Source organism: Lagopus muta, chromosome 19 (genome assembly GCF_023343835.1).
Source record: "Lagopus muta isolate bLagMut1 chromosome 19, bLagMut1 primary, whole genome shotgun sequence".
In the NCBI taxonomy this organism is placed as follows: domain Eukaryota; kingdom Metazoa; phylum Chordata; class Aves; order Galliformes; family Phasianidae; genus Lagopus; species Lagopus muta.
In genome coordinates, this window is record NC_064451.1 from 2,868,902 (window position 1) to 2,892,605 (window position 23,704).

At 41.9% G+C, this 23,704-nt stretch overlaps 1 protein-coding gene across 1 annotated transcript in view; it reads right to left on the reverse strand.

The window, feature by feature from the left end:
* The window catches only part of TNC (tenascin C), a 154,707-nt gene extending 133,243 nt beyond the window's left edge, over positions 1 to 21,464 (reverse strand). Inside the window, exon 1 of the mRNA XM_048966174.1 lies at positions 21,390 to 21,464. The gene's annotated coding sequence lies outside the window, so the exon portion shown is untranslated. The remainder of the gene's footprint in view (positions 1 to 21,389) is intronic.
* Positions 21,465 to 23,704: the final 2,240 nt, after the last annotated feature.

Consider the following 23,704-nt stretch of genomic DNA (forward strand, 5'->3'; position numbering starts at 1 on the left):
ACTGAATCCAAAAGCTGAAACCTTCCTCAGATTCTCACTTTGAAATAACGCCTTCTTTAGTAGCCTTGATTATGCACAAAGGTCCTTTTAATTATTCAGTGTCATTACATTTAAAGCTTACCCTTAGGAAGAAAAACTACTAGACGTTAAATGGCTTTTAGTGTAAGACAAAAAAGATAAAAGTATTAAGGCAGGAAATAGGGTTACAAGGTACAGTTTTTCAGCAGAGATGGTGAAATAACCTTTGGAAGACATCAAGCCAAAGATCAGTCCCTCAGTACCCCAGAAGGTCAGGCCAGGATGTCTCCCTCAAAGCATACAGATCATGCGCCTTCAAAAGAAGTTTCACAGAAGTTGGTGTTCCATAGAGGAATCACAAAGAAACTTATTGCTAGCAGTGCAAGAGGTCAGGCAGATGGTATGAGCTCCCTGTAACTCAAGCTGTACGAAGTGTTTCTTCTGTCATCTTTTCAAGCTCAAGCATTTGCTTCTGCAAAGAGAAGCCCTGACAAGAGTAAAAGTGATCCTGACTTAGCAGAGCCATAGCTTTGTTAATTTGAACAAATATGAGCCAGCCAAACTGCAGAACTATTTCTTGATGCTCAGTTGTAATTATGGTTTTCCTGATTTGGTCAACTTTAGAAGGCCAGATCAATCCACCCCCTCAGGCTTTGCTAGCCAATTTATGCTTTCTTAATCATCACTATATTCTCTGTGGGCAACTCCCAAAGCCACCCAGTTGTCTGACGCCCCTTCTCTTGCCAGCCGTGACTTAATGACGACCTTCTCAACAGCAACTCCATTTTAACAGCAGTCAGCAATTTTCATATTAGCCTTGCTGACCAGGCTTCCAGCTGTGCCATTCTGTACACACTGCACAGTTCAGAAGTCTTTTTCAGCATTCCCACAGCTGACAAGCACGCTGCCAATAAAATCAGAGATAGACACTCAGCTTCAAAGTTGAAGAGTGACAGTGCAGTAGAGATTTAGTAGTACAGTATGTCCAGACTAAGTAGTATTCTTCTCTGACACCCTAAAAGCCCAAACCTAAAAAGCATTTCCTTGAGCTAAATTTAGATGCTGTATAGATAAGTCTGCCTAGAAATTACTCTAAAACTAAAGATATTTTGAGTTGTTCTGAGAGCAAATCCTAGGCAAATGAAAGATGCTAGCTGCAGAGCACCCAGGAACACAGAGCCCTGGTACACCCCATTGCTGATGGACTTTTGTTGCTACTAGTTTCAGGGCACCACACAAGGTACCATAACTCTGCAATCATTTGCACAGGTCATGCAAGTTCTGTTCACTCCAAGGTAACACAAATTCAAAGGACCACCTGGCCCCACACCTCATAGCTTTGTTATGCTGACAAATCCCAGCATTGCAGGCCAGCCGAAAGGCAGCACTTGTATAAGACAAGTTACCACCATGTTCATTCTGCCTCAGAACAGTATCTTTTGAATCCTGCACAGCCAAACTGTCCTACGTGCATTTTTTTGATCAGCCCCTTGTTTAATTCCTTTTGTCCCATGACACTGAGCCCATAGAAAAAGACACTGCTTATTCATTCGCTCGAAGTGGGCAGTGAGATGCGATTTCTCTTCCCAAAACCACAACTTCTCCACCTCAGAGTAGTACCATTGACACGTGTGCTGTACCTGCTATTAGAATGAACAGCTTTTTGCTTAGAGACAAGGGATACCCTTGGTGGCCTAAACATGCATTGTTTAGTGAAGCACAGCTGCAGACATTAAGCTTGCTTGAAATGCATAAGTTCAGATTCTAGCAATCATAGCTGCACAAAGTAACAGCGGTTAGTGTGCTCTTGTGTGTAAGCTTACAGCTTAATCATGTCAAAACCCAACTGATTCCAGAACACTAAACTATATACTTCTATATTAGACCAAGCTATAAGCATACCTTTTATTACTGATAAGCACAGAGACCTCATTTGGCATATGGAGACATGCTTTTAGATTTGGAGTACTGCTGTCATATGGAAAAAAAAGTCATGACATCTAGTCATATATGAAAGCATCCCCCTTCATTCCAGCTGACAAATCCTAAGTTTGGAAGAAAAAAGAAGTGTTTTATGCCTAGAGCACAGGAGAAATTAACATGGAGGTAACAATACAACAGAAGTTATTATTCAAAGAATAAATATGACCAGAAAATATAAAACCTTTGGCCAAGCATTCAAAGTGTGGGTGACTGCACTTCCTGTCAATCTCATTGGCAGCAAGACTTTGAGTCGATCTTCGACACAGACAGTACTCCACTTTCAGACCAGAAACCTTTAAGCAAGATGGAAACAATAATAGATGTCTCTGTCAGAGAAGGAAAAAAAAAAGCACTTGGCCATCTGCAGAGCTAAGGTAGATTTTAAAGCTTCCCCTGTTCAGAGGCAGCCAATTGAGAGGTTAAATCACCAAAGCAAAGACAAGATCGAGTTCTCATCTGAAGACACTCTGAACTCCTACAGAACCTGCTGTTTTAAGTGTGCTCAGAAAAACTGTCTCTAAGCAACAGAGATATGGTTCAGCCACAACTGAATTCCAGTGTGAGATTCTGCATACAGGACACAACAGGATGCCAGCCTTGATCAGTGAGTGACCCAAGCCTGCTCCTACAGAACAAGCAGACAGGCTCAAACTATGTGGACATGGTTAAAGAGTTAAGAGTGTCAAATACATCACATTCCCCAGAATAACTAAGAGGGGCTTAAGGACTTCTGACTGATTCAAGGATCAGGTACTTTACTCCCAGATGTACTAAGCTAAATTAGAGCTAGTGCACAGATTTGTGAGAAGAGAGCAGGGCTGAAGAACAGCTCTGTGCATGGAAAAATCCTGTAATGCAGATCATTATTTCCTTCCCCCCACACAAAAAAAAGGAAGACTAGGTATACAGCAAGGATTTGTGGCAATGCAATCATTTATCTCTATGCTCCTACTGCAGCTCCAGGAGGAACAGCCACCACTGAGATTTATAACAGGTAATAAATATGGCTATTACCATGACATGCATAAAGCTGACTACACCATACAGGGCTTAAGGTTTCTCAAAGCAGGCTTAGAAAACCATCCAGAAAAAGGCCCTGACAAGCGACAGTTCAGCCACACCTGAAACTTTGCTTTTAGAAGCCTCCTACCTTGCAAGGCTACCAGTCGTTTTGTTTCAGTGCTTTTTGGAAAGGCACTCCTTCACTTCTAGCTTCCCTCATTGGGTAATGGCCAAGGTTTCGAGGACAGTATTGATGAAACAGCAGCTCAAGTGAAAACAAATTGGAAGTGAACAAAGACACCCTCGCATAGCCTCTGTCCCTCTGGAGCCAAGGTTTGTTTCTTCAGTGACTTTCAACTTTTGAAGCTTCCACTTCATTCACAAGAACGTTTCTTTTAACAGTACCCAAGTGCTTCTGCCAGCTTCGACATGTGAGCTCATCCAAGCCCAAGGCTCCTGCTCACCAAGCTGTGCCTTAAAGCTTGCCCACAGAGCAGTTAACCTCCAGCCCACAGTTACTTCAATCATCCCAACTTTTCTGCTTCTCCAGTTTTAGGACTGTGCAACTTCCAAGCTCTGCCACCATCAGGATTCCTGCATTTCACATCCAGCTGTACACTGGCCAGTGAAATCTAATCAGCAGAAACAGTCAATCAACTCCTATGAAGTAAAATCAAAAGGAACAAAGGTAACTAAGAGTGCCACCGTGCCTACTCAGAGAGTTAGGTTATCAGATCCCACTTCTTCTGAAAGCCAAAAGAGAGAAACAACCCGCACACAACTCATGTGGTCAAAAATGATGCCTGAAGGCAATGCAGGAGATTGTCCTGCTTTGGCATTTGGCATACAGCACACGTTCTTCCCCTCAGGTGAGCCAGTCTTCCTGCCACTAGCATTCATGTTCAGCAGCAATCTGCAGCACCAGGCTTAAGGCTCAGGCATCCCTATGCAACTTGGAGTGCAACCCATCAGGGGAGGGAGCAAAGTCAGGTAAACAAAGATAACAATCATTTTTATCAAGGTCTCACTATAGATAAGATGTTTACTGCTCAAGCATTTTGCAGAGTAAAAGCCACATACCATTTGCCAACTATAACAAGAAACAACCCCTCTGGATATGAGAGCAGCCAGATGTTTATTGGCTGTCTCCTAGATAACCACTTACCCGAACTCTCATACAAGTATCAGAGTGTGACAATTTTTATTACCACCCTTGTCACCTTGAAAAATGTTGGCCTTAAACACATGAATGCTCTTCCTTCAAGAGCCAGTTTATTTCTTCAGGTTCTGATTTACTGCAGCAGTGTTCAGCCCTAGTACTAAGAAGTATTCTAATAAAAAAACCTCAGCAGTTTAGAACATCTTGGCTAGGATGCAAGTCTAATAAGTGAGTTCTCCCAAACTGCAACTGCCTCGCTTCACAGTTACCATCCCACATGATGCTACAAAAAGAAAAAAGCATCTGAATGCATCCTTAAAGTACAGCAGCTTTTGTCAACAGAGGTATCCCCAAGCAAATGGCAACAGCTTCCTTGGTAGGAATGACAGGCAGAAGGGACAACTGAGAGCAGTTTGCCGATTCTCCTGCTGCTTGAGCTCCAACAGGATGATCCCAAACTGCCAGGGAACAGCCACGAGCACCCAGACTGCCACGTCTGAGCAGGCTGCTGGGGCCAGGCATCATGCAGGTCTTCCAGCAGCCAGTGCAGACAAAAGCTGGTCAGTTACGTCTGGCTTCACAGGCTGGAAATATTGTATTATTAGAAAGGAAGTGCTTTTCCTAGTGTTGGGGACAACCGACAGTTTTGAAGGAATGAAAGGTGTTAAGTAAAGACTGGACTGCTTCCACCAGAAGAGCAACTTCATCCAGAGACCTGAAGGAATAGGAAGAATGTCTCCTATGGACCAGATAAATGAGGTTATTTAAGAAATGTTCTGTAAACATACACAGTGATCATACATTAGAACAAAGCATTTAACTGCATTTAACTTCCCCATTTAACTGGCCCTCTGCTCTGCAGAAAGGAGCTGCTCAGGGCAGCCAAGTGCTAGGAGGGGTTTATGGTGCAATTGACTGGAGAGATGGGAGGGACAGACGTTTTTCCAGACTGCCAAAGAAATAAACCTTTGAGCCAGGCAGAGGAAAACAGTCTTTATTCTTCATCTCCCTTTGAAAAGTTTTACTCACAAAACGGTAAATCCCATCCTCTTCCCTAAGCTGGTCTCAACGTGTTCCTGCAGAATTAAATAGTGAGCTGTGTAGGAGAAATGTGCACTTTAAGTGCCATGACTGCTTTTCTAGCTGTGAGCTCAGAACTCCAGACAAGAAAAAAAAGTCTCCAGTCACCCATCATCTCTTCAGCTCACTTTTTCCAGCAAACATGCTGTCATTTGACTGGAACTGTATCTGAAAGCATATGTAACCCAAAGAAACAGGAGAGCAGCTCATTCAGGGAAGCAGGAAAAAGAAAACAACCCAAGCTTTTGTTACAGGACACCTCTTAGCCTGAAAGGAAAGGAGTACTGAGGTATTGAGGTAGATCTAAAGCTGACGTCATGTCTTGCTATAATTTAAAATATAGCCTGAAAAATTCTCAGTTTATTTTTATTTATTTTTACCCTGAAGATCCTCTCACAGCTTCAGTTCATCCCAGACCATGCAATGCCCTGAATTAAGGAATACCCATTCCTAATTCCTCGTGAAGACAGCACAAAGCACTGCAAACTGCATAAATGTGACAGGAAGGCTATAACCAGCAAGTCCAGTCCTCAACATTGTGTGTTTTGCCTTCAGCCTGCTACTTTAAGAAATAAATGCTACAACCTTAAAGGAGAACTGTAATTCAGCTGGTATGTTGTATTGAGCTGCTTCCTCACATCTCAGCATTCTTCAGGAATATCTACTGCCAGGCACGCCAGTCCATACTTCAAACACGCTTTGAGCTTGACCCTATCTCTAAGGGATCATCCTCACGGCACATCACATGTTGAGGTTTTACCCTGCAGGCAGCTCAGCACCACACAGCAGCTCACCCACATACCCAGAATTACTGGTAAAGCAAAGATGATGCACTTCTGGAAATGGAAAGATCTAAAAGCCTGGCTGTAGCTGGATGATGCAGTCAAATTTCTTCCTAATAGCTTGGTGGATCAGGACAAGGGCACAGGAGAACAGTGTGAATGGAGAGAAGCAACTGACTGGACAAGAACTCCATCACTGTCAGGCAATGCTGTTGCACCAGCCATGAAAATCATTCTCTCCAGGAGTTTTCTCTCTCCATGTCTCTCCAGGACATTTATTGACAAAATTCTATAAAAGTTAAATTTCAGGAAGTTTCACTTCCATTTTTACCTCTTCAGTATTTCTAGTTTTTATGTTTCTTTCTTGCATATCCCTTCCCTCCCGCCTCCTGTTTGCTTTCCCTCCTACTTCCACATTTTCTTTTCTGCTGGGAAAATAAACAAGAACAAGCAGAGCAGCTCTGTGCTTCACCAAGTTCTTCCAGCAATCAAGCTTCATAGCAGCAGAAAATTTCAAAAAAGCTTTCAAAATCTTTAAGGAAGCCCTTTCCCAAGCCCAGAATCTTGTGCCTCAACAGCACAAGAGACACACAGCAGGCACTTGGCTCAGCAACCCACAAGACTGGCTCTATGTGCAAGCAAGGCAGTGCCATTTCCCCCTCCACAAAGGCTGCTATAGGAAGCAGAACTGAGCCAGATTGCAGAAAAGAAGAAACTGGGCCTTGGAGAAGGTGACTAGTAGTAAGGTTACACTGAAGAAGGAAATGAAGTATGAGCTGCTTTTCTGATGTGCTCTATAAGCAGGAGCTACGTGCTGCTCCTGTTCCTCAGGACAAGCTGTACCGCACTCCTCTCCAAGCTGCTCAGTGTGTTATGCCCAAGGTTGCACAAGTATCCTGGAGACCTCAACTGCATTACTGGAGGGAGGAAGGGGGAGGGCAAGATGACTTATGAATGGAGCTATTCACCACATCCCACCAGTGGGCATTCTTTTCAGCTTCAGACAGCCACCAGGCTCTCCAGACCTAACCACAGATGGAGGCTCTGCCAAAAGAGATGCTGAGAAAGGGGAAAAACTTCTTGACTGATTTGTATTTGATCAAAGTAAGCTACTGCCAAGACTTGTACCATATAGGGCCATATCATGCTTCTTTGTTTTGAGTAGCAGATTTTGCTGGTGATAACAATTCCGGACTATTTTTGCCTTGTACAAAAAGTAAAGCAGCCCATGCCAACCAGAAGCACTTGTAGATAAATGCCAAAACGCATGGCCAACTTCTTCTTTCAAGAAGTACTACTCCAGGCATGAGAGCTGAAGCCAAGCAAGGTAGAGCACTGAAGTCAGGTGGCTTAAAATTTAGAGGGTAAGTAAAACCATAAGTATTTCTTAAAAGCCTGAGATGTTTATCAAAAACATTTTAATTGCAAAATATTTTTTAGTTTAGAATCGAACCATAGAAACATTCAATAATTAGTACAGCTCTAATAAACACCTCATCAAGAGCCACAAAAGCTAAATTGCTTAGGTACCCACTCCTTCATACCTGAGCAATACTCCCAAAAGACATCATTCTCTTCTTAATGGGTCCCTATTTTGTCCAGAAATTCTGTACTTGTCACAAACCAGATACTTTCAAATATTCAGGACCTGAGCATCTGTAAGTGCCATGCTGACAACTCATATGAATAAGGACCTTAAGCTGAGAAAATAAAAGCAGAATCCTGTGCTGCCAGCCCTAACAAAATGCAATCAGGAGTCAGCGATGCAGCATCTGAAGGAACTGGCAAAGACCCACAGGCCTGGAAGACGCACAGTCCATACCCCTAGATGGGAGATTTTATAACACAGGCTTCAGATAAGAAAATAGAGAATATCCAACTTTTCTGTTAAGAGAACAAAGACTCTGGAAGGTTTATCAGTGATGACACTGTGGAACAGAAGATTACCATACAAGCAAAGACGTGCCCCCATACCAATGGCTCATCTGATGCCAGTCAGCACCCAGTGCAGAAGCTAAGGGCTGTTCTGCAACTGAGATCTCAGGAACTTGACAGTGCTCTGAGCCGATTCCTCTGCTTCCTTGCTCCAGGGCAGGCAGCTTTAATCAGGCAGCTTTAATTAGCACAACCCAGATATACACAGGCCTCTAACTAGAAGGTTCATGACCCAGAACACAAAAACAGTGTTAACAAATTACTAATTCCAGTTCAAAAGGCAAGTTGTTTAATGAACTTACACAAGCCTTGAGGCTAGAATTACCATCCAAATATTATTAATCTTAAAAAGGAGGAAGTGAAGAAGGGAAGGGATAGAAGTCTGGGTAAATTATAGCCAGGACTGTTAGCACAAGAGGTGTGCCCTACCTGATGTTGTGGTTGGACAATTAGGTAAATGGGGATGTAATGTAGAACTGCTATTAAAAAAAAACTGCTGCTGTTGCAGCTTCATGAAAAGTTTCATACTGCATTACTTTAGGCAGATCACAGCCTTCAAAGATAAGACTAAGAGTTTGGAATTAATTTAAAATGAATAGTTGGCAGGGGAGATAATTTCACTGGACCTTCAGCTGCCCATCAGAAACACACAGCAATTTGCAAGTGATGTTCACAGACGAAGAGCCCAAGACAGCAGACCTTACCAAGCTTATTAGCTTGCATTCCGTCCTGAAACCCTGTTTATTGTCAGGGCCAGAGGAACAGAGACATCTAGCAGGGAGGCAGCAGGGTCAACAGCAGCTTAGCATTGATGGGAAAAGAGTAGAAACACAGAGAAGAACATCGATCTGTCTTCCCTACTGTGCCACTGACCTGCTAATGATACAAAGACAAATATTTGTCTTGTTCTCAGTATATTAACCCCTATAAATACTTAAATCCAATTAATGGAAGGGAGCTCCAGTAGCATTTGAAATAATATCCCTCATATCCCAGGCAGCTTTTGGCTGTGTCCTCATCCTCAGCCAGCCAGCTTGCTGCCAGCTGTGCTCCAAGCCAGCCCAACCAGCCCTGACACAGAAGCCATGCAGCCTCAGCAGAGCAGTGCTAAACCTAAAACAGAAAACTACGCCTCTGACAGTCAGAGAATCCTCACATATCAGGCAGAATAGGCAAGATGCCTAGCGAAGATTATTAAAAGTAGGAACAATCTGTTATCATGGGACAAGTAAGACCACTGCAGGAAGAGTGAAGCATTACAGAATAGCAGACAAGGTCAAACAACTCCTGGGTCTACCGAGTGCATAACTTCAGCATTAGACATCTTGGATATTTAAACTTGTCCGCCATCTCAAAGGTAGATGGCAGTTTTAGAGCATGTCTGTCCATAAAAATGTTTCTTCCTATTGCTGCCTAGGTCTGTTTGCCTTGTAAGGTAAAGGAAAGCAGAATACATAAGTGAAGCAGATTAATTGCAGTTCTGTAACGAAGTTTCTGAACTGTCCGTACAGAAACTTTTTGTAGGACTGGTGTGGATAAATTAATCCTTAAGTAAAGAGTTGGTGCTAAGGCTGTTTTCACAGAACTCTGACACAGGGAAATAAAAGCCACACAGAACAACAGAAACAAAACCGCAACACCACAACTTCTCCTCATATATAGAATAAAACTTCATTACCCAGTCCTCTCCAACAGAAGGCTAAAATGGGCTTCTGGTAAATGGATCTCCTTTTCTTTCCTCTTCCCAGCATCTTCCTCCAAATCTACTCTTACCTTGCTTTGCTAAGAACCTTCCTGCTACTTTCAACTCCCAGTACATACTCATCCATCTCACCTTCCTTTTCATCTCCCTGATAGCTATAGCTTTGAGTCCACAGTGTATTTAATGATCTTTCTTCCAAGGCTGTTAATTAGTCCATCCAGCAGAACTGGACTGTTCCATCTCACATCTATTGGCCTTTTTACTACTAGACTTGCACCAAGCTTGACCTCGCAAAGGCAACACAGGATTACTCAGTTCCATTTGTGCTAATCACTTACCTAGCCCCTATTGATGTAGGGCTTAAAAACTACAGCACTGAACATACTGCAACTATTAAGTTATCTTAATAGTTTTAACAGCAAAAAGCTGATGCAGGCAACAAGCTGCAGACCCCACATCCCACAGGAAACATACATGAAGGGTTCAGCATCAAATTACTCAAGCCCCACACTTTCCCCAATGTCACACATTATATTGAATCCTCGATGACTGCTCAGATTCCTAAAATCAGCCATGTGTTCAAATTCGTTAATATAAGAAAAAATATTTCATCCTTCCCATTTCCTCACACGGTACCAAACAACGTGAGAACTCCTGTCAATAAGGCACCAAGCATTTCTCAGCAGCAGCCTCACCTCTGCCATACCAAGCACTTGAACAACCCACACAGGTTGCTCCCAACACAGGCACCCACAGCCACATCTGTAAAACGGACCCAGACAAGGACAGCTGACAGTGGACAATACTCAATTTTAAACACTTGCATCCAATTACAAAAACCTGCAGGGGCCAGCAACAAGCTATTAAATCTTCTCCCCCTCCCACCCCCATTATCATGCTGTGCATCTGATCAAAAAGCAAGCAATGTGCCATGGCCTGAAATAACGCATGAAGCTGGTAGACTGGAAAATTAAGTTCTCTAAAAAGCTATATGGAAGCACATGCTTTTGTGAGACTCACTCACAAGCCTGTATCTCCCAGGACTGCAGTTGTTTGGTTTTTTTGTTTTGTTTTGTTTTTAAACAAGGACAAAAGCAAATATAAAGCTGGCAAGAAGCCCACGCAGCTTGTATCTGTCCAAATCATCAGCTTTGTTTCTGATTTAGCTGTGATTTAGGCAACTAGCTTCTCTGCCATACCAAACGAGGTAGAGTTGTTTTAAAAAAATGTTCTGAAAGAGGGGAAATAAGATACCATTTAAAAGCTAGGGCAGTGTGGTCAGACAAGGCTCCTTGGAGATCTACGAAGAAAGAAAAGTGCTTGGTGCCTTCAGTGCTCAGTTAAGACAGCAGTGAGAAGAGTTCTGCTCTCTTCCCATAAGTCAGGGATTTTTCACTTTAGGATTAAAAAAAAAAAAAGCATTTTTCCTTGCATTTACCCTTGAAACTGTGCAAGACCTTTGATCAATAGCATCACCTTATTTTGTCTCCTTTAGCATTATCAAGCACTGCCTTCTCATCAAACATAGCTTATTTCAGCAGAGGCATACCAGATCACATGCCTGTAACAGCACAGGAAAAGGGATGGTACTGACACCTAACACACCCGGTGCATTTAAGCAAGAGTCACCAACAGAAGGAGGGAGTTACAGACAGACTTGACTCACCAAAGCTCAGACCTCATTTTCAATGAAAAGATTTGAAGTTCACATTACCACCACTACGCAAAAATACCTCAAGAACACCTTCCATCAGTCCCCACAAAGCACAGCTGAGGTGCCCTGCTCCTAAGGCCCACTGATTGCACTGCAGCTGGGAACCCATCAGCCTGCTGCCAGAGCCAAGTTATCCATCCCACTGTCTCCCCAGAATGTTATATCTGAATAATAGAGTTTTAGTGAATGACCAGGACTGGAAGCCTTTGTGAAGAGATCAACACAAATCACACAAGAACTGGCTGAGCATTGCTGAAACCATTCTTCAGCCCATCCTTTCAGCCCATCCTGCCTTGGTACTATAGCAGCAGCCTGAAACAATATCATCCAGTTAGTTAAAAAGAAAAACTGGCCAAAAAAATTTTACAATCTGTTTATTTTGTCAGCATTGTAGAAGGAACTTTTTTCCAAGCCTTATTTCTGTAGGAAAAATACAAAAGCACAGTAGGTATCAGAGATTAAGCATCTGCGCAAAGACTGCACTGTTGACTGCCTATGTAGACACTGAAACTAACTCGTTTATTTAAGGATACAGTTTTAAAACTTCCAAATAAAAGATGAGAACTTCCAGTAATAAAATGGCCTGGCAAAGCAAAAACATTCTTGACAGATTAAAACTGCTTTAATCCACAATACCATTTGACCCTCAAATTAAGCACGGTTAATTTACAACTTGAGGGAACTCCCAAAAGAATAAAAACATCAAGTTTGTTATAACAAGAAGTCATCCCAGAGCTGAAAGAATTAAATGTTTAGAATATCCCAGAGAAAAGATCTGTGATACCTCCCGACGATGATACATGATTCATTTAACAGTTTTATAACTAAAGAATTTATGTTCATCTCCAAACTTTAGTTAATGCTTCATCTACTTCTGTTTTAAGAGCCAATGTGCAAGAATACAAATCCATTTCTGGTTTGCACAATACCTATAAAAACAAACAAAAAAAAACCAAAGAAAATCTTGGAGACTACTTCAAACCCCTCTGCTTTCACTTTACCCCCAGGCTGTTCCTTCAGTTGTTTTCAACTCCTTCTGTCTTCTGCTATGAAGATTTACCTACCCTAAAATATTACCAGAAATGAAACACTGTTCTCATAACTGGAACCAAGGGGCATCTTCCACTATATTCAGGCCTCAGGAAATAGCACAGCTATGAAAGAAATCAGAGTAGAACCTAGCAGCACCACCTGTAGCAGCCTGCAAAAACATGGCATTCTCCAGAGTAGATGCCCACTCTGCCTTAAACTGCAAAAGTATTTCTATAGGCTGAAAGCCTTCAAAGTTTACCCAAGTAACTGGCTCCTTAAAAACTTGTTTGTTTTCATCCAAGCAACTTGCCAAAGAAATGCATATGTTGCCACACTGCTTCAGACCTGGGGTTCATCTGGCTAGAGAGAACACAAGTTGTAAACCATGCATTACAGTGAGGCATCCTATGCAGATAGTCATGTTTCCACGCAGCACCCTGTTGAAAAGAAATATCAATGGAGAGGGTTGAGCAGGTTAAAATAAAGCCTGCTGTCAGCTTCCTACATTCCCCAAGCCAGGGGCAAACAGATCAGGGATGCCAGAGTTGTTGCACTGTAATCCAGCTGTAATAGCTTCTCCTTCCTACACACAGTATAGCCACTCAATCTCCCCTCCCCAGGAGTACTGGATTATTGTGACTTCTGTTCAGTGAAACAGGCTGTTTAGAAGGGATTCATCTTTGTAAGCAATTTTCTTTCTGTAGCTCTGTTTTTCACCTCACTCCTACAGCTTCTTAGAATCCAGTGAAGATGTATGTTCCCATGATCCAGCCCTCCTAAGCTACACTACCCTTAATACCAAGAGCTGCAGACTTAAAAGATGAGTCTTCCGTTCTCAAGGTTTTCTATCTAAAGCCAAAATGAGCAAAATTATGCAGCTTCTTGTTCCTCCTTATACTTGATGTTTACTTGCTGTGGGTCCACACACATGAGTATTTCATTAAATCATTCAGAGCACCACAAAGCATCACTAATTCCAACTGACATGAGAAGTCATGCATTTCTTATTTATACTAAAGGCGCACACGTCACTTATTTTCAGTTCTTTGGAAAAATAAAAGGAATCAGGACAAGAATCATCAACTAAACAAACCTGCCAGTAGCATAAATACATTGCTTCAAGTGCGTCAAAGTGTTTGACTGTGAGATAGAGGCAGCTGCTGCAGCCTTCCACAGCCCTCAGAGGGAACAGAAGGTGCACCCTTCCCAGCATGGAGATGTTCCACTTGTCAGAAGACAGCTACCTGTCTTCTCTTCTCCTTGACTGTGCGCTACTGATCAAAAACCAGTTATGCCTCAAACCCAAACTCAAACCCAAATTTCAGTCAGTGCTGTCTGAAAGGATTTTTGCTATTTATCCCTGTAATAGCTGTGCTATTTAGTCTACGCATGTGATAGACAAGACCTCTGAGATCTCAATTTTGACTACACAGTCTTCCAGCGCAGTTCATTTTACTTGAAGACACAGACAGAATTTTTATTAAGGATACATGAAGGTGTGAACTAGCAGGGGCATTTGAGTTACACCATCAGTGATGCACACTGACAAGTGATAAACTAATTCCATAGTGCCAAGCCTGTCTCCAGTCTGTACATCAGCAATCTTGACAGGCTGCTCATCGCTAATTCAGGAGAGCTGATCATAATGTTACTTTCCTTGGCAATGAGATTTTCCAGTAAACTTTACTTATTTTTGCCAGATTTCAACAAAAGCAATTTACCCTAGAACTATACAATGTTTTCAAGTCAGAGAGGGTAAAAAATAATTATCTTTTTAGCTTCAGCTTGCATAAATTCACTCTACTTCCCTTGTTTTCAGCCCAAAGATGCACTTCAAGCATTTGATGCCAAGCATTTCCTTGACTTGCAATTAAAAATCACACCCTTTCTTAAGCATCCATTCACGGATCTCACCAAAATCCACACCTGTGTCTTTGGTGCTTATAGCTTCCCATGCTGACAATCAAGAAATACAGTGGGATTTGGGGACCTGAGATTTACCAATCAGAAAGTTGAGGAACATAAGCAGAAAGAGCAGTGCAAGTAGACAAGCTATGGATTGCTACCTAACCATTGGACAGCATCCTTATTCCTCCTCGTTGCTACTCTTCCAAACCAGCTGGACCTGTTGAGTACATACCACACACAGAATACTCCTAGAATAGAATACTTCAGAGTTAGAATCAAGCTCCCAAGGAATGGCTTGTGGTTGAGAACTGGTAATAACAGAATTTAGGCACAAGAGATTCCACAAATATGGAGTAATGATAGACAAAATCTTGATCAAGATTGAAGTAGACAGGCCACAGAAGGATACCTCACTCAGAATCAAGCACCTCATTAACACTTAGAACAGCATACAGCTCAAATTCAGTGCTCCATCTCGGGCCCATGCTCACTTTCAGTGCAACATTTTGCATCGTTAAGCATTCCTAAGACCAGCTTTCACAGAAATGTATTCCTTTGATGCAAGTAGTTTGAGTATCTGAAGGTCAGATCCCAAGCTGATTCCTTTAGGCCATCAGATATTCACATTACATCACTTTCTAATGAATACCTCCACATTCAATATGAGGAATGCAGTCTAACTCAGTCCCAGGTCTGCCATAACCTGAATGATGCTACTTGTGCTCAGATTCAGGTGCTGCTGCTGAAGTACTCTGTAGAGACAAGTGGTCTTATTCCTAAAAAAACCATCTCAGCCATGAAGGAGAGAGGATTCTTCAGAAGCTTGAGCCCCACGGGAATGTTTTAATCAGCTCATATAGGCAATTATAGTTACAGGTGTCCTACTCTCATTTGACTTTGTCACCAGCAGCTATGTCCTTTAGAAGCTGAAGGAACTTCAGTCACATCCTAAGAATATTATTAATTCTCACCAATTCTATAGCCACACGACCACCACCATCCTTGATTAAATTCAGCAGGGTGAGGAACAGATCTCTGGGCATGCTTTCATTACAGCTAATCTCACTTCCACCCCCCCAGCAAGATGAGAATGAATTATTCGCAACAGCAAAGGAACTCCACTTCCTTATGCTGCATGCATTGGGGGTCAGAGCATTGGGATATTTTAACAGTCCTAACAAATCCTAAAAGCTGTAATAACAACAGCTAATGGATCTGCCAGATAGCTTCTTAAAGATACCATCGATGTATTTAATGGAAATTCCAGTCCTTCTGTCCCTGTTGTTTTATACATATATTAAAAGTATCATTTCACTCATGGTAAGCATAAAAACACTTTCCCCACACACACTTGATTTAGTGCCAGATCTCCAGTGCTATTAGTAGGGCAATAATTTAAGCATTGATCAAGTCATGTTTACATTACCTCCTAAGGAAACATGGGTGTGGAAAAAAAAAAAAAAAAAGGTGAGGAAATATGGAGTCTGGTACCCTAAGACAGAGCTGTTCTTTCTCTTGTTCAGGAAGAGCATATAAAACACTGACTATTATTCTACTAGCTGTAGGATTATAAATATGTTGTTATTATGGCTGAGCACACTAATTTGTATAAAACACCTGACACGAGCCTTCCCTTAAAATCTTAAGCCGATTCGCTTGTTACTGATGTGCAAATACATTCCCTCCGGGCATTTCTGTCAGACTGGGATGAGATGTGTTGAAGCACCAAAAGTGCATTTCTTTGTGGGGCTCACTTGAAGTGTGCTCTCTATACCAGCTGATGCAACAAGACAGAAAACCTGACTGCAAGAGTAAAGCCGCTCTCTCATTTCACTCAGAAGAAATCTGTTCTTAAAAGTTTTTCAACCCTAGTTCTATAGGTAAGCATGCAAAAGAATCAAAAGAAAAGGCACCTGAACACACCAGTGAACTGACATTGGCACAACCTGTTCCAGTGGCTACAAGTCTCCACCATGCAGCAAGAAGCTAATTTAATGACACTTCTCTCTTCATCTAAATTTTTCCACAAATATATCAATAAAAAGAACCTCAAGTTTCAAGCAGACACATTACCAGCATACCTTGAGATCCTAATTGGACTGCAAAAGCACTCATGAAAACTTGCAATCCAAAGTCCATTGATTCTAAGATGCTTTCAGGGTTGCATCTTTTCATTAAGATCTGTTACTCTGCATTCCGACTCCACATCCACAAAGAACAGCCTCTCATTTTGCTCCTCCCTCCACCCTTTGCTTATAACATGACTGAAACATTACAGCTGAGCAAAGAACTGTCACTCAGAAATCTACCTAGCAAACCACTCTTAAAACCTCAGCATTGCATTCAGCAAGCTTGAAGTCTACCACTGATAGAACCCCAAACTCCAGTTTGAATTTCAATTCTTTATTGCATGAATCTAACCTAAATTTGAGAATCTTTATCCCCAGGAAGCCTGAAGAGCTTGGAGGGCTCTACCTGTTGCTGAAAGTAGTTGCATAAGATATATAGCACCTTCAGTAAAGGACAGTTTCCTCCATCTCAGTCAGAAAAGAAAACATCAGCTAAATGGAAAACCAGAGAGAGGTATTTACCAGAAGTGAGGCTCTTGCCATATCCAGGAACTTTGTTATCTTTTGTGACTACTGTCTATCTGAAAATCCTGCCAGGCTAAGCGAATGGAAAATGGAAATCCTTTCAACACTCACTAATCCAATGTTTATAGTTCAAACCATTCCCCTCAACAACCCTTGATTATTTGCCCTGGGTGGAGTTCAGGAAATCCTTCCTGTGGAGCAGCAAAATCCCTTGTTCCCTTCAGCACTCCAGCATCTCAGAGGTGAGCGGTCAAAGCAGATGTAAGCACAACTGCACATCAGTGCAAGCATCATACCAGATGGGAATTATCTCATTTGTGCCAGTAAGAAAACAAGGTTCACCACACGATAGGATACTTTGTTCCTGCACTAGAATCTTCCCAAAAAGCCAAAACAGCACATGAGTGTTGTTAGGCAAGGGGATATCCAGATGGCTGCAATGTTGCAGAAGTACTCATGTGTACCTAGGCCTATATTGTGTAAGAACAGTGAATTGAAATTAATAATTTACTGTGAAAAGCCAGGCATATGGGACAGAAGCCTTTCCACAGTGAAGTCTGAATTCGTATCAACCTCGTGCTTGCCAAGACCACAGGGCAACAATGGAAAGTAGCTCTCTTCTTCACCAGATGGCATTCTGACACTCATTTTTCAAAAGCTTCATCTACCTGCTACACAAACTCACCAGCTGCCCTCAGCTTCACTGAAATACAGGTAATCTGTCATAGCACAGGAACAAAGCTTGATTAATGCTTCTATGAAGAGCTAACCCTATGGCAGGGGAGTCTATAGCAGCTGCACAAAACAAAACACGTACTTCTCACTTCAAGAGAAACACTCTACAAGGCCACTAAGTTCATTTACATAGTTTTAACTTCACATGGCAACAAAACACTCGAGTTAAGTGTTCACACAGATGTTATTGGCTTCTGAACTGTACCTGATTCTAGCCAGACAACAAACAGATACTGAACATCTGAAGATAGTTTGGAGAGTCAAGATAAGCAAAAGAGAACTGTGCCTTATTAGCCAGACCAAATTACAGCAAGAAGATTCATATTTTCAAGGAGCACAAACTAACAGGAAAGTTCAGGTCACATGAAGGGTGGCTGCACATCCACCAGAAATGGGAAATAAGTTCAGTTTCACTAAGATGACAAAGTCCTGATCCTAACCTTTCTGCCTCTGAAACTGTGAACATCACAGCAAGGAAGAGACTAGATAGCAACATGTGAGCTGGTAGCTGTAATGACAAGGCAGAAAGTTTGGAACAGACTGTTCACACTCCTTAAGTTTAGCTAAGTTCATGATTCTTTTCCTCCTAACCTGCTTCAGTTATATGGTCAAGAGACCAACAAAACTTATGGCCTTTAAAATGCATAACACAAGCAAGCCCCCTTTTCACCAATTACATCTGTTCAGGGCTGTGAGCATACAGTCAAGAGAGCCCAGCACCCATCCAGTACCAGCACGCAGAGGTGGGGAGCACTACAGGCAGCAGCCCCAGAGCTACATTCACTGAAATGTAGGGGGCAAGAACACGATGAAGGCTGCAGGTAGAATGAAAGATAGATTAACCAGCCTTGCTCTGCACAAAGCCACTGACATCAGGAAGGGACATCCCCTTCCTTGGGTCAAAGGATTCTTACTGCATGGAAACAAGCACAGCAAAGTGCATCTCAGGATATCTTCAGAGAAAGTGGGAAGGAGTCTTCATTTTATATACGTTGTTTTTCTCAGTATTCACCCAGGAAACAAAAATATTGACTTTTTTCCTCTTAATTGATCTTTTTGCTTGTAGTCCTTGAAAGCCTTTCCATATAGTAACATCACAAACAGGAAGACTGTATGAAGCAGAAGATGCAGTCCTTCAACTGATTCTTATAAAGGGCTCAATCCACCACTGCCTGCAGCCAGTTGCCACTGAAAACAACTCTAGACTTGCTCTCTTGAACTTGACATATACTGACATAAAATGTGCTTTGTTTTACTGACTTTCCATTTCTTCCTGCTAGTAATTGGCCAAAAGCCTCAATCTCAAAGCCAGACAAGGTTCTGGATGACCAGATCTAGATGTGATGGCCAGCATCCTATAACAAAAAAAAAAAAAAAAAAACCACACACAAGAAAACCACCCACCCACACTTTGAGTTATTTTTCCCCACTAGAAGATACATTGAACATGTTGATTGCAGCATTGGCAAAAAAATCCAAAAAAACATTGTCACCACAAAGCTTCCAAGAACAGATAATTGGAAAATAGGATTAGAAGAAATGAGTTTATTTATGCTTAGGATAAACATGAAAGATGCAGATCTAAGCTACCTGAAACTCAGTTACTTACTACAGTTCACTACAAAAGTTCCAGAACCAATGGGGCTTAGGAGGGAACTTGTATTGATTAAGAGTCAACAGGGTGGGATGTTTTTTTCCTCCAAATACTGCCTGACCTAAAACATAGCTGTACACAAAACCCTGACAGCTGGAAAACATTAGCAACCTGCAAAATATTCTATCAACTACTGCACTCATCCTTCAGGTTTGCACCAGGCCATCTTGGGTGAGGTGCTGCATACTTTGAGACAACGAGGTGAATTCCTGATGAATGCTGACAAACCCTGCCTCAGATAAATAGCACAAGTTGTGTGGCAGCTCAGTGAATCACAGCCAGAAGGTAAGCTCACAGCTGCACACAGTCATTTGTGCACATCTGGGGGGAGGATATCAACGCACACCAAGGGAACAAAGCAGAGGAGGAAAAATGTAAGACATGGTGTCAAGCTAACAAAGTGGGGCAAACTCCAATTAAACATGGCAGTCATGGAGTTGTCTCCAGATCTGCGTCTGTGACAGAGGGACAGCAGGACCACCAGAAATGGCCATCTGCAGAACCAGAACATTAACTCTTTAACTACCAGTGCCTTACATGATGTTATGACATGGAATATCGACGACGACAACAACAACAACAATCACAAAACCACAACAATTACACTTTTGCAGGAACCAACCTTAAATGATTGCTCTGAACTTCCTAGTTAAGATGTTTCTCTAGTCTGAGCAGGCACATTTCAGAAGGCCATCACACGTGAACAAGCATCTTTGCAGGACCTGGAGTTAATTCAGTGACCAGTAATTGCACTACTGCCTCCTGGTCCTCCAGCTTTTAATTTTTGCTGGGGGTGCTTGTCATCAGTATACTCAAAAAGAGCTGAGTGGCGTTGCTACCAATATTAGACTTTATGCCATGCAGCAAATAACTAAACCTATAAAATTGAGATTGTAGGATCAGTTTAGGCTCTTCTTCACCTTTTTTACATGTGCAAACCCTCACACTTGGAATAACTGTGGCACCATACATGTATCCTTAACTCTGTAGCAGCAATAGCCTTTCAGTAGGGAGAAATGATAGCAGACCTCCCCTCAGCATCTCTCACAGGCAGGGAACCAAGCCTGTAGCCAAACCCTGCAGCACTGCAGCCAGCAGCATAGAGCATCCCAGCCTTCTCTGAGGACAGCATGGGCAAGCACTGTATTTGGATGAGAATAAGAAACCACAGCCTGAAAAACAATTGTTTCCACCTTCTCATGTTTATATTTAAGAAAATTCAGTTGCACACAGACTTCGCTGTGCCAAAATCCCCACCGACATAATGAAAGAAACCAAATAAATATAATTCAAAGTAGCAGGCCTCCAACTCCCTGTGCTAGAAATACAGGTCCCAAAAGAACACACTGTGCTCTTCCTGCAGAGATTTATAACACACCACACACACAACTCCTCGTATTAAAAGTCAGGATTTTCCAGAGCACACAGGTGAGCTGTGTGCACCCTTTTCCTACAAGGTTGTAGAGACAGCCTGGCTTCTAACATCTGATAGTGCTGCTGTACATTTCGTTCCATTCAACACCCTCACTTAAAATGAATATGTGGAAATTATCATTTCGGTTAGGTTAAAATACCTTTGCTACAGCCTCCTCTGAGGAATCTTGAGATGCTTTCAGTAACATTGGCTCATTTCATCTTCTACTTCAAGACCTTGAGTTACAGCTTCTCTTCTGTTCGACTCAGGGAACTCTCACTGCAGTGTGAGACCCCGTGAGCAGACCTAATGCTGTAACTCTAGGATTGCAACAGATGCAACACAGGGCTGAGAACACAAGTTTGAAGCCATGTTCTCAGCTGCTGCTGCAAGTCAGCAGGCCACAAACTACATGCTACCAGGAAACATTCCCGAGTTTGTGTTGTCTAAACCTAGCTAGACAACTAACATCTCATTTTATAAGAAGTCTCAGCCTTCACTTTTTTGCATACAAGGTACAGCATGAGACAGAAACTTGATACTCAAAGCCAGTCTCTTTTTGATGCAAATTGCCACCTGTCTGTTGCAGGAAAAGGGAATAGCAGACAACCCATTTTAAATCTCCCCAAAAAAGGGTGATGGTCATAATCTAATTACAAAAAGAAATTTTTGCTTACCTATCCCAAAGAGCAGGGCCCACCAAATTCTCCAAAAGGCAGGACATCCATGAAGAAAACCTTCCTATGTGCCAGCCAGCCCTTAAATGAGGCTTAAGGAGTGGTGCAACCTGGTTCCACCCCTTCCCATTGCACAAGTGAATTGCTTTCACCTGTTCTCCCAGACCTGGCTGTGTCCCTTCACCAGGTGCTCAATCATTGGTTCAGGCCATGACTTAGCAATTTCCATTTACCTATGCTCCATTAATGTTCAATGCCCGGTGTAACTGAGCAATTTGTGTTTTGGTGGAGTCTATTTACAGAACCTCAGGAATAGTTATTTTATTCTTTGCAGTCTGAGTAACTGTAACAACAAAAGAGAACATTTAATTTCATTCTGTTTACAGCACAGATGCTGCAGTCTGTCACCTCACATACATGCTGTCATTTAACACTTATGCAGGATGCTTCCAGGCAGAACATTTTGCATCTCCTTTATCCCTCCTTTATAGTGTTGTAAAAGCAGCACGACGATCCCTTCCCCCTGAAATTTCTATTACTATTTTCAGTGCTTAGCTCTCAAAGTAATAATCCTCACAGCAGTGAGCATCACTCTGAACTGAAAACAAACATCGTTCAGAGCTAGAGACTCATCACAATATGAATGTGGAAGACTGATTGGCAACTGCTGTGGAATTAAAGGTTCTGGTCCAGTAGAAAGACCAGAAAGAAGTTATGATTTGGGGAAAGCAGACCTCAGGAGGCTTCCCCATTGTGATTACAGAAAAGCAGACAACCCCCATACTTCTGCCAGGTAAAAAAAGACTGAAAAATTGAATCCAGGTAGACAGACAGCATTTGCTTTTCCTTCTCTGAATGTGAATGTGAATGTGACTACACACTGTGACACGTAAGTCACCACAGAACTTACACAGTCTAGGGATCAGGACACTAAATATTTGAAATAAAATAAGTGTAGACGCTTTAAATTCTGCTGCCTTGTTAAACTGTTCTTAGGAACAGATGGAAAGGAGCAAGGCCTCACAGTTGTTTGCTCTGCAAGCTCTTCAAAGAGTTTTGCCTGCAGTACTTAAGGGAGTATTCTACTGGCTTCTGGTGGAAGTTGATGCTCTCAAAGCAGAGGAGTGACTTCTAGATGTTAACTGTTCAGCTTTAGTGTTGAGTTGTCTCACATTTAATGAAACTCCATTAGAATGAGAGCAGCCAAATTGTTACAGAACAGCCTGGGGAGGGCATGTTCCATATCTTGTCTCTGTCAGCTTTCGGGCTATGTTCTTTATTAAAGCATTCAGTCCTCATAAAAGCAATGTGCATTTGCAAAAAACAGTCCATATTCTCATGTTATTTCACATTCTCAGCGTGATTAGCTGCGAGGGCTAAATTTCCCTTTCATTTATACATGCAAACAGAATAATTACATTGGAAGTTCCTGTTTCTGAGGCTCAAGGCTCAGTTCTTCTCTTCTGATCAGATGACATTTCCTGTACAAATAATAAAATACACATTTTGTCAAAGGCTATTCAAAAACCTTTGAGCAGCATTCCACTTGTAGCTTATTTTAGTGAATTTATATATCTAAGGAATGTCCAAATAAGAATGAATTCCATCCATCACGGATCTGAGAAGATCCAGATTTACAAGCACTCCCTCTGATACTGCTATATCTGGGAACATTTCCAACAGCACAATGCCTTCTTGAAAAGCTGTAATTTAAGAGGTGAATTTAGGTGATAATTTTCTTAGAACAAGCACAAGTGTGCTAACCTGAACGTATTTCATGATATAGTAACAAGACAAAGCAGACAGTCTGCTATGCCTTCTGCTACTTCTTCACATTGCCTCCCCAGGAAAGAAGTGAAATTAAACAATTAGAGAGTTTTAACACAAAACCAGAGCTGCTTGCATCCCAACAACTGGTCTGAAAGCTAATGGACTTCGTAAGCACCTGCAAATTCACAGGTTGTTAAAATGAAGTCATGCCTAAGGAGAAGCAATTACAACCTGCTAGACTGATTGTTCTATGGCATTTAATGTCAGCACAAGGAGAGCAAAACGGAATGCAGAAAGATATTCTTTAAAATTATTTAATTTTAGTATTGCTATGGCTTTAGATTACAACAAATACTCCCTGAGTCGCAGCATATAAGGACAACTTCCTCTAGAGAGGAAAAACAAAGCATCCTAGAGCTGCTTTGCAAGAGCAGTAGCAACAACACAAAACATGCATTACTGTGAGGAACACTAAAAAGTGTATTTGACTTCAAAATATTGAAAGACTGCACAATCACTTTAAAGGAGACCCTGAAGACATCTAG